The sequence below is a fragment of the Fukomys damarensis genome, unplaced genomic scaffold (genome assembly GCF_012274545.1).
Source record: "Fukomys damarensis isolate Sample0158 unplaced genomic scaffold, DMR_v1.0_HiC HiC_scaffold_33, whole genome shotgun sequence".
Taxonomy (NCBI): domain Eukaryota; kingdom Metazoa; phylum Chordata; class Mammalia; order Rodentia; family Bathyergidae; genus Fukomys; species Fukomys damarensis.
The window spans coordinates 45,427,255-45,435,502 of record NW_022900945.1 but is presented as its reverse complement, the minus strand read 5'-3'; the positions used below and the strand labels follow the sequence as shown (position 1 = coordinate 45,435,502).

The 8,248-nt window shown below is 39.3% G+C and overlaps 1 long non-coding RNA gene across 1 annotated transcript; it reads right to left on the bottom strand.

Annotated features, from left to right (window-relative positions):
* Positions 1-1,960: 1,960 nt before the first annotated feature.
* On the bottom strand, positions 1,961-7,240 carry LOC104866977. The gene is made up of 3 exons (XR_781631.1): positions 7,055-7,240; positions 4,550-4,676; positions 1,961-2,660 (listed from the first exon to the last, which is right to left on the bottom strand). It is a non-coding gene; the product is annotated as an uncharacterized LOC104866977 (long non-coding RNA).
* Positions 7,241-8,248: the final 1,008 nt, after the last annotated feature.

The following is an 8,248-nucleotide window of genomic DNA, read 5'->3' as shown; positions in this document are numbered from 1 at the left end:
CAAATTGCCAGCAAAACTGGCAATTATATTTCATTTAGAGAACATAAAATTATGAAATTTTCTCATTTTAGGGAAGACAAAATACTCACAATGAGGTGGTATTACTATAGACTGTCCTTTCCTCACAGAATGAGTACAGATAGATTTAGCAACTGCTTCAACTATGTGACGGGAGCACGCTGGACATTTCCCTATGTACCAAGAGGTGTAAAGAACACTGCATACACTCAGGCTTAAACTCCAGACACTCCGCAGAGCAACGCTTCCTCTCTATCTCAGAGAAAAACTTCCCCTACGATCCTCTCTTGGGTCAAAACAAGGGCAATTACAAGCTGACATAAATCAAAAACTAACTAGACCATCAGGGAGAGAGGCCTTTAGGACACACTCTCCCAGAGTTCTAATGTTTACTTAATAAACATCTTGCTTTCTTTATTGAATTTGCCATTACAAAACATTGGGTCTCTACAAACTGAAGTGTAACATACAGAAAGGGGGGAAAGGCTCATTAATTGAAATTCCATTAAAACAGGCACTGGGACAATTTAAGCTGCAGTTGAATCAAATTACCCTCAGACATCTTTGAACTACCTACAAAAAAAAGATGTCAATTAGAAGCATGAATAATAATTGATAAATTTATACACTGTTATATAACACAAATATCTTAGTCCACCTGTCCATTTTGGGGTTGTTTGGCTAAGAAAAATGGCAACACAAATAAATATTACTACTTGTTAAATTTATCGTAGCTAATTAATAGCAAAGATGAGACTCATGAAAATTCCAAACAGCTGAACAGGCTACATAAATAAGTTCCTTATGGCTTTTTTATTTTCCTGAGATGTCACTTAGATTAACAAAGTCTTTTGGATACTTGGCTGATGGTCGTCCCTTTAAAATATCCCCAAGGAGGCAAGGTTACAAATGGTTCTGCCACTGATTGCTAATTTTCCTTGCCAAATTTCCTTGCCTGATAATCCACCTGTTTGACTCCAGGGTTCATTCTCAATCCAGTTTCTAACTGTGCAACTACTATTCTTGCAGAATTATTCAAGGGCCCTGTGTACTACCGGGAAGGATTTATGATGAATCTGTAAGCCATGTCACATGAAACTGTGTTTAGTTTTTAATAATAGGCCTTATATGTGTGAAAATTTTAATCAATGAACCAATGAATAATGATCACAGCATGATAATTCATTTGTATAGATTCTAAACTATTCCACAAATGGGCTTCAAATTACCCCTTTAAAGAATCAATACTCTACTGTAATCCTAAATTTTAAAATAGCAAAACAAATATATGGGGTTGGGAATTTAGCTCAGTGGCACCACACCTGCCTCTCAAGTGCAAGGTTCTGAGTTCAATTCCTGGTACCAAAAACAAAACAACAAAGCAAAACAAAAAACAAAAACACATATATAGTGCTTGATACATTTTGAATGATATGTCTCACTTCTAAATATTTATCAGGAGCATTTTTTGTTGCTGTCTTTGTGTGTTTTGTCTTTGTTTTTTATAAGTGTGTGTGTGTGTGTGTGTGTGTGTGTGTATTTTTGAGACAGGACCTTGCAATGTAACCCAGGCTGGCTTTAAACTCCCTATCTTCCTGCTTCAGACTACTGACTGCTGGTACAAGGATTCTTCCGACTTTATCCCTCTTCATCAATATTTTAGTTACTCTAGAATTTATGTTTTAAAATAATCTTCAGAATAGTTTTGTCTATTGCTACCAAAAATAACTCACCAGGATTTCTATAGGATTATTTTAAACCTATTGATCAGTTTAAGGAGAATTGACATCTTTACTATATTGAATCTTCAAATCCTTTAACATGATATATCTCTTTCACTTTCTTTGAAGTGATTGTAAGATACTGCTTTTAATTTCAGTTAATTCATGTTCAGCCTCAGTATGCAGAAAATGTGATTGCATTTTTTGTGTGTTGCCTTGAATCTTGAAAACTTACTGAATTGATTTGTTTTTAGGTGGGATTTAGTTTTATTCCTGGGAATACAAACTACTGGGTCCCAGTCTCAAGGCTCCATCTCCTGCAAGGCAATATGATGGAGGAAGAAAGAAAGTGAGAAAGAAGCGGGAGGGGGGAGAGGAGAGAGAGAGAGAGAGAAAGAAAGAGAAAGGAACACAGAAGCAAGATTCAAACATGTGGCCATGGCGAGGATCTGAGATGGGCCATGCTGAACACGTGCCGTGCATGTGGCCAGGACCCAAGTAGCCAGGTCTTTGGAGTTAATTACACAGGCGTGGGTAAGAACAGGGTAGAGGGACTTATGTGGCATCAGTGACAGCAGCTGACACAGGCAAAGCTTGTAGAAAGGAGGATTGGGAATCAACCAAAGGTCAGTTATGATTAACTGAAAACAATTAAGGGATAGGCAGCTCTGGGGATGGAATGTGGATCCAGGAACCACCCAGTCCTCACTGCAGTGTTATCTCACGAGGAGCCCCGAAGCTTCACTGATCAACACTTAGATCTTAGCCACAGCCATTGGCACGGAAGCTGCACTGGCCTGCAGCACATCCGACATGCTCCTGTGTGTCACGTAGGCTTCAGTCCAGCTCTGAGTACATTACAGCCAGTTACGGGGGAAATGCCGCTCCATATTGCAGCTGCTCTGACTTAGGGATGACCATCTGCAACAATAAACAACCATGTCATCAGCAAATAGAAATAGTTTCATTTCTTCCTTTCCAATCCATCATGTGCAGTGGCGCAAGCCTGTAATCCCAGCATTTGGGAGGCTGAGGCAGGAGGGTTGTTGTGAGTTTGAAGCCAGACGGGGCTACACAGTGAATTCAAAGCCAGCCTGAACTACATAGTAAGACCCTGTCTTAAAAAAAAAAAAAAAAAAAAATCTATCTACCTTTCATTTCCTTTTCTTGATTTATTGCAATGACTAGAACTTCCAGTATCCTGTTGAATAATAGTGACTTTTTTCCCAGTCTTGGGAGAAGGCATTCAGTCTTTGCCCCTGAAGAATTTTTATAGATGATCTTTATTAAGTTGAGACCATTCTCCTATATTTCTAACTTTCTGAGTGAATTTTTTAAGTTTTGACCCTTGATTAAAACTATATGCAATGTCACTCAGCTACAAAACAGGCTATGAAATGATTATTACATTTCCCAAAGTATAAACAGAGACGTTTATTGTGGTAAATGTTAGGTAAGCCAGTTTATAGTTTCTGCCATGTTAGGGATGATGGAGAGTAAGGAATTGTGGGTGACTTCCAGGTTTCTAATGTATGGATTATATTAAACTTTACTGCCAGGCATAGTGTTGCAGACATGGAATCCTAGCACTCAGGAAGCTGAGGCAGGAGGATCACCACAAGATGGAGGGCAGCCTGCTACATAGTGAGTTCAAATCCAGTCTGAACTACATAGCAATATCTTGTCTCAAAAATAAATAAATAAATAAAGTTTACTGAGATGAATAAGATGAAAGTGAAAGGTTTTTAACCAAAAAGCAAATCAATTTTGCACATTAAGATAATGTTTGTGAAACATCTAGAATGTCAATCAGAAACTTTGATATTTGACGCTAGAATTTAGCAAAGAGGTTGGTTGTAGAGGGAATAATCAGGAAATGTTCAAGATACTGGACATTGATGGTATTTAAAATAATAAAACATATAAGAACACCTAGAAAGAAGGAAGTAGTAGGACATGGCCTTGAGGAACATCAATATTTAAATGCTACTTGGAGAATGAACTTGCAAAATAGATTGAGTGGCTTAGAAGGTAAAATAAAAAACCAAAAGAGACTTATCAAAGATACCCAAGGGAATATGTTTCATGGAAATGTTATTCCTTAGAACAGAATACCAGTGTGAAGTTAAGTAAGATGAAAGGAATTTTTCTACTACATTTTGCAATATGAAACTTGATGATTTTTTAACAGAAGAGAAGCGCTTGACTCTTTTTTCGCTGTACCAGCTAGAGGAGGGATGTGGCTTGACCGGCGGCTGGTATGCCTTTTGCTTCCCTTTGCCCGCCCCGTTGTACCCCAACGACTGGGCAGTTTGCTTCACTGTCCTCTGCCTACAAACTGTCACTTTCCACTGCAACGTGAGGGCAGCCAGGCAGCATGGCCCGGCTTCCCCACTCCCACCCCTTCCCTGGATCGTGTTCCCTGAGGGCACCCTGGGTGGCCAAGATCAGGAAGGGAGGGATCTTATGTACATATTTGACATTCACACCAAGCTAGGCAGAAGATTCTCTGGTTTCAGCCCTTATCCTCACCCAAATAAGCCTGAAAACCGCTACTCAAGCAGTACTTCCCAGTCAGGTCTTCAGATTTTAGTCCAGGAGGGCTCTGTCATGTATGCTAGTTCCACTTACAGTAAAGACTTAATGTGATGTTCCTGTAACCCTGCTTATGATTTATTTCTCAGGTAGCATAGACAGGGTGGTTGGTTTCCAAAGAAAAACAAACACTAAGAGCTGTTAACACCCAGAAGCTCCAGAAAGCAGCAGCCCCGCAAGACCAGCAGCAGAGACCAGCACCTGGTAGAACTGACCTACGGTGTCCAGCACAAGTTGGCACTAGAAAGTGGTGGCCGGCAGGAGCAGAGACTCGGCGTCCAATAGAGCTGGTTATGTCAACTGTTGGCATTCGGCTTTTCTTGTGTCATCTTCTTCTAGCCTCTACAGTAAAAGTGGACAAAGGAAAAATGAGTAGGGATTGCATGTCTTGGGCAACCAAAAATGCCTGCCACAGAAACCTGGATAATAAGAGTTTTAATGGTGCCAAGCCAGACTATACGCAATTGAAGAGTAAACGGGGAGTTGAATACTGCAACACAGTGAGTGGAAATGTTTTCTATCCATTTGCCTACAACATCAGCTATGTTGATGAACAGAGGTAGAATGGTATCTAGATGGAGTTGTGAGATTCAGGCAGCTTTTTACTTTGTTTTAATTTTTTAACATGAAACAGTAGGCTGTGTTTGTTTGTTTGTTGGTTTTTGAGACAGGGTCTCACAATGTAATCGAGGCTGACCTGGAACTTTGTTTCCATTTTTTCCTTTTTTTCACATTTTTTTTCTTTTCCCTTATTTCCTTTCCCCTCCTCTTCCCACTTCCCCTTTAGCTATTGTTGTCTTTTCTATTTTATTTTTTCTTCCTAGTACTGGGGATCAAACTCAGGACCTTGCACTTGTGAGGCAGGCGTGGTGTCACTGAGCTAAATCGCTGGCTCAGGTTTGTCATCATTTAAAAGCTAAACTAGGACTGGAGATTTAGCTCAGTTGGGCTGCACTTGCCTCACAAGTGCAAAGTCCTGAATTCAATTCCCAGAACCACAAAAAATAAATAAATATGCCAGGCGTGGTGGTGCACGCCTATAATCCCAGCACTCGGAGGCTGAGGCAGGATGGCTGTGAGTTGGAGACCAGCCTGGGCTACACAGTGCGTTCCAGGTCAGTCTCAACTACACAGTGAGACCCTGTCTCAAAAAACCAAAAAATAAGTAAATAAATAAAGCTAATCCAGCCAGGTGTGGTGACACATGCCAGTAATCCCAGCACTCAGGAGGACTGCAGCAAGTTTGAGGCCAGCCTGAGTTACATAGTGAGTTCAAGGCCAATCTGAAGAACATAGTAAGACCCTGGCTCAAAAAAAAAAAAAAAAAAAAAACAAAGTTAAACTAGGCTGTAGACCACTTCGCTAGTATGCCCTAAGCCTCTGGTTCTAACCCAGCACTGGAAGAAAAGGCAGGATCTCACCCTGCATTTATGGTTAACTGACTGTCAATGAATGTTCCAAGACCATTCACTGGAGAAAAAATAGTATCTTCAACAAATGGTGTAAGGGCAATTAAATATCCACATGAAAGAGAATTCCACACCATATTTTAAACATTAACTCAGAATGTGTGAATTACCTAAATATGTAAGAATTAAAATGATAAAACTAAAACAAAAAGGTAAATCTTCATGACCTTGGATTTGGAAATGGTTTATTACATATGACACTAGAAGTATGAGAAACAAGAAAGAAAAAGTACATGAACTGAACTTGATCAAAATTTAAAAACTTTTTGCATCAAGGAATATCACCAAGAAAATGAAAAGACGGTCTATAAAATGGGAGAAATCGAGGCATGGCAGTGCATACCTTTAACCCCAGCTCTCTGCAGGCTGAGGCAGGAAGATTCCCGCAAGTTTGAGGTCAGCCAGGGCTACATAGTGTGTTGAAGGCCAGCCTGAACTACACAGCAAGACCTTGTCTAAAAAACAAAACAAGGGCTGGGGATTTAGCTCAGTGGTGCCATGCCTGCCTCACAAGCACAAGGTCCTGAGTTTGATCCCCAGTACCAGGAAAAAAAACAAAAAAACCCAAAAACAAAACAATGGGAGAAAAAAAGCTCCTTCCACTAATTGCAGGAGTACTCTGTTTATTTTGTTGTTGTTTTCTATTTTTTATTTTAAAAATTACTGGAGACCTACAGCATTTCTCTTGAAAGAGAGTCTATGTGGAGTCTATCTGAATTCTTTTATGCAAGAGTAATCGTTTTAACAGTACTTTTTATCTGCTGACAGGAAAAGCTGAATTTTCAGCTACTTATTTATATCTGTATAATAAAAATCATATTCGTATTTAATAATGCTACTCCTGGAGACATTTTTGCCTAGTTCACTGAGAAAAAAGAATATGAGAGACAGTTTAGGATTTATTTCTTAGTTTTAGATATATTCCTTATGACATAGCACAAGCAAAATCATCAATCTGTGCACCGAAAAATGAAATCAGATTCAAAAAGCCAATTATAAAACTTTGTCTACAGGGATTTGATGAGAACATTGCAAAGTCTTAAGTCATTTAGAGGAAAATGTTTCATTACTGTATTCCTTTCTCCACAAGGTTTCATGTTTTATAAGATTAGAATATTAATTTTACAAAATAAGGAAAAATATTTGAATGCTACTCAGAACATACAGAATGAGACGCGTGCTTTCCATACATATGGTACTAGTGGCTAACGGTCAAACAAGCACTTCCTGGGAGCTGCGTTTCTAACTCACAATCACACTCTCCTTGCTAAAGGGGCTAATCTGTAGCTGTGGAGCAAGAACCAGGTCCAGTCCGATCAAGATCAAATCCACCGCCTTTTCCCCATTGCTATCGCATCAGACTCTGGCTCTCTGACCATCGCCTCTACTGCTGTGTTCCCAGTGCCCACCAGCGACCGCTTAGCCTGTTCTCAGTGTTTCCCGGATGAGCGAATAACCGAGTGAATAATGAAGAACGAGTGGCTGCCGAGGTAACCAAGTGAGCTGCGTCTAACATTCAAGAAACACTTGGTTAAGCAGCTAATGATCTAAAACTTTCTGTTTTTGAATGAAGGATTCATTTATTCTCATGTTACAGGATGAACATTAGTAATTGAAATGTTGTTTATGCATCCATTAGCACTTTATCTCACTGGGCTGCAATTGTTTTCACTCACATTGGCCCCACCAGTTAGCTATGAATACCTTACAGAGATCATTTTAATTTTATTCCCTGCTGCTTCCTACAGTGATTTACATATGAAACACCAAATTCATAAGGGTTTGTTGAGCCCAAAGTTGATATAATTCTTCTTCTCCTTCTCCTCCTCTTCCTCCTTCCCCCCCCCATTGAGCTTACTGGTACTTTTTAAGTATACAGTACGGTTACATTCATCATTGGGATCGTGTACCTTTACATGACAGGTCTTAGTTCTCATTTTTTCCCCTTACCCCTGCCCTCCCTTCACCCCCTGCAGCCTCCCCTATTTACAAAGACTTTGCTTCCACTTTTTCCTTTTCTCGTATTTTTTTATTTTCCCTTATTTCCTTTCCCCTACTTTTCCCACTTCCCCTACACCTTTAGCCCTTTTCTTCTTATTTCACATTGTAATTTATACAAATTAGATCTTATTTACACTTTTAGTTTTTCCCTCCAGAGAAACTTTGGGATTTACATGTGTGACTTATTTATTTCACTTGAGTATATCCTCAAAAAAAAAAAAAGTATATCCTCAATATGTACCCATTTTCCTATGAATGAATCTAATTTCTCATTCTTTGTGGCTGAGTAATATTCCATTTTATAGAAAAACCACAACTTCTTTATCCAGTTTCCAACTGATGGGCAAATGGGCTGTTTCCAAGTTTTAGGTATTACAAACTGTGCCGCTATAAACATAGGCGCGCATATATCACTGTGATATGATTCTTTTATTTCTTTTGGAA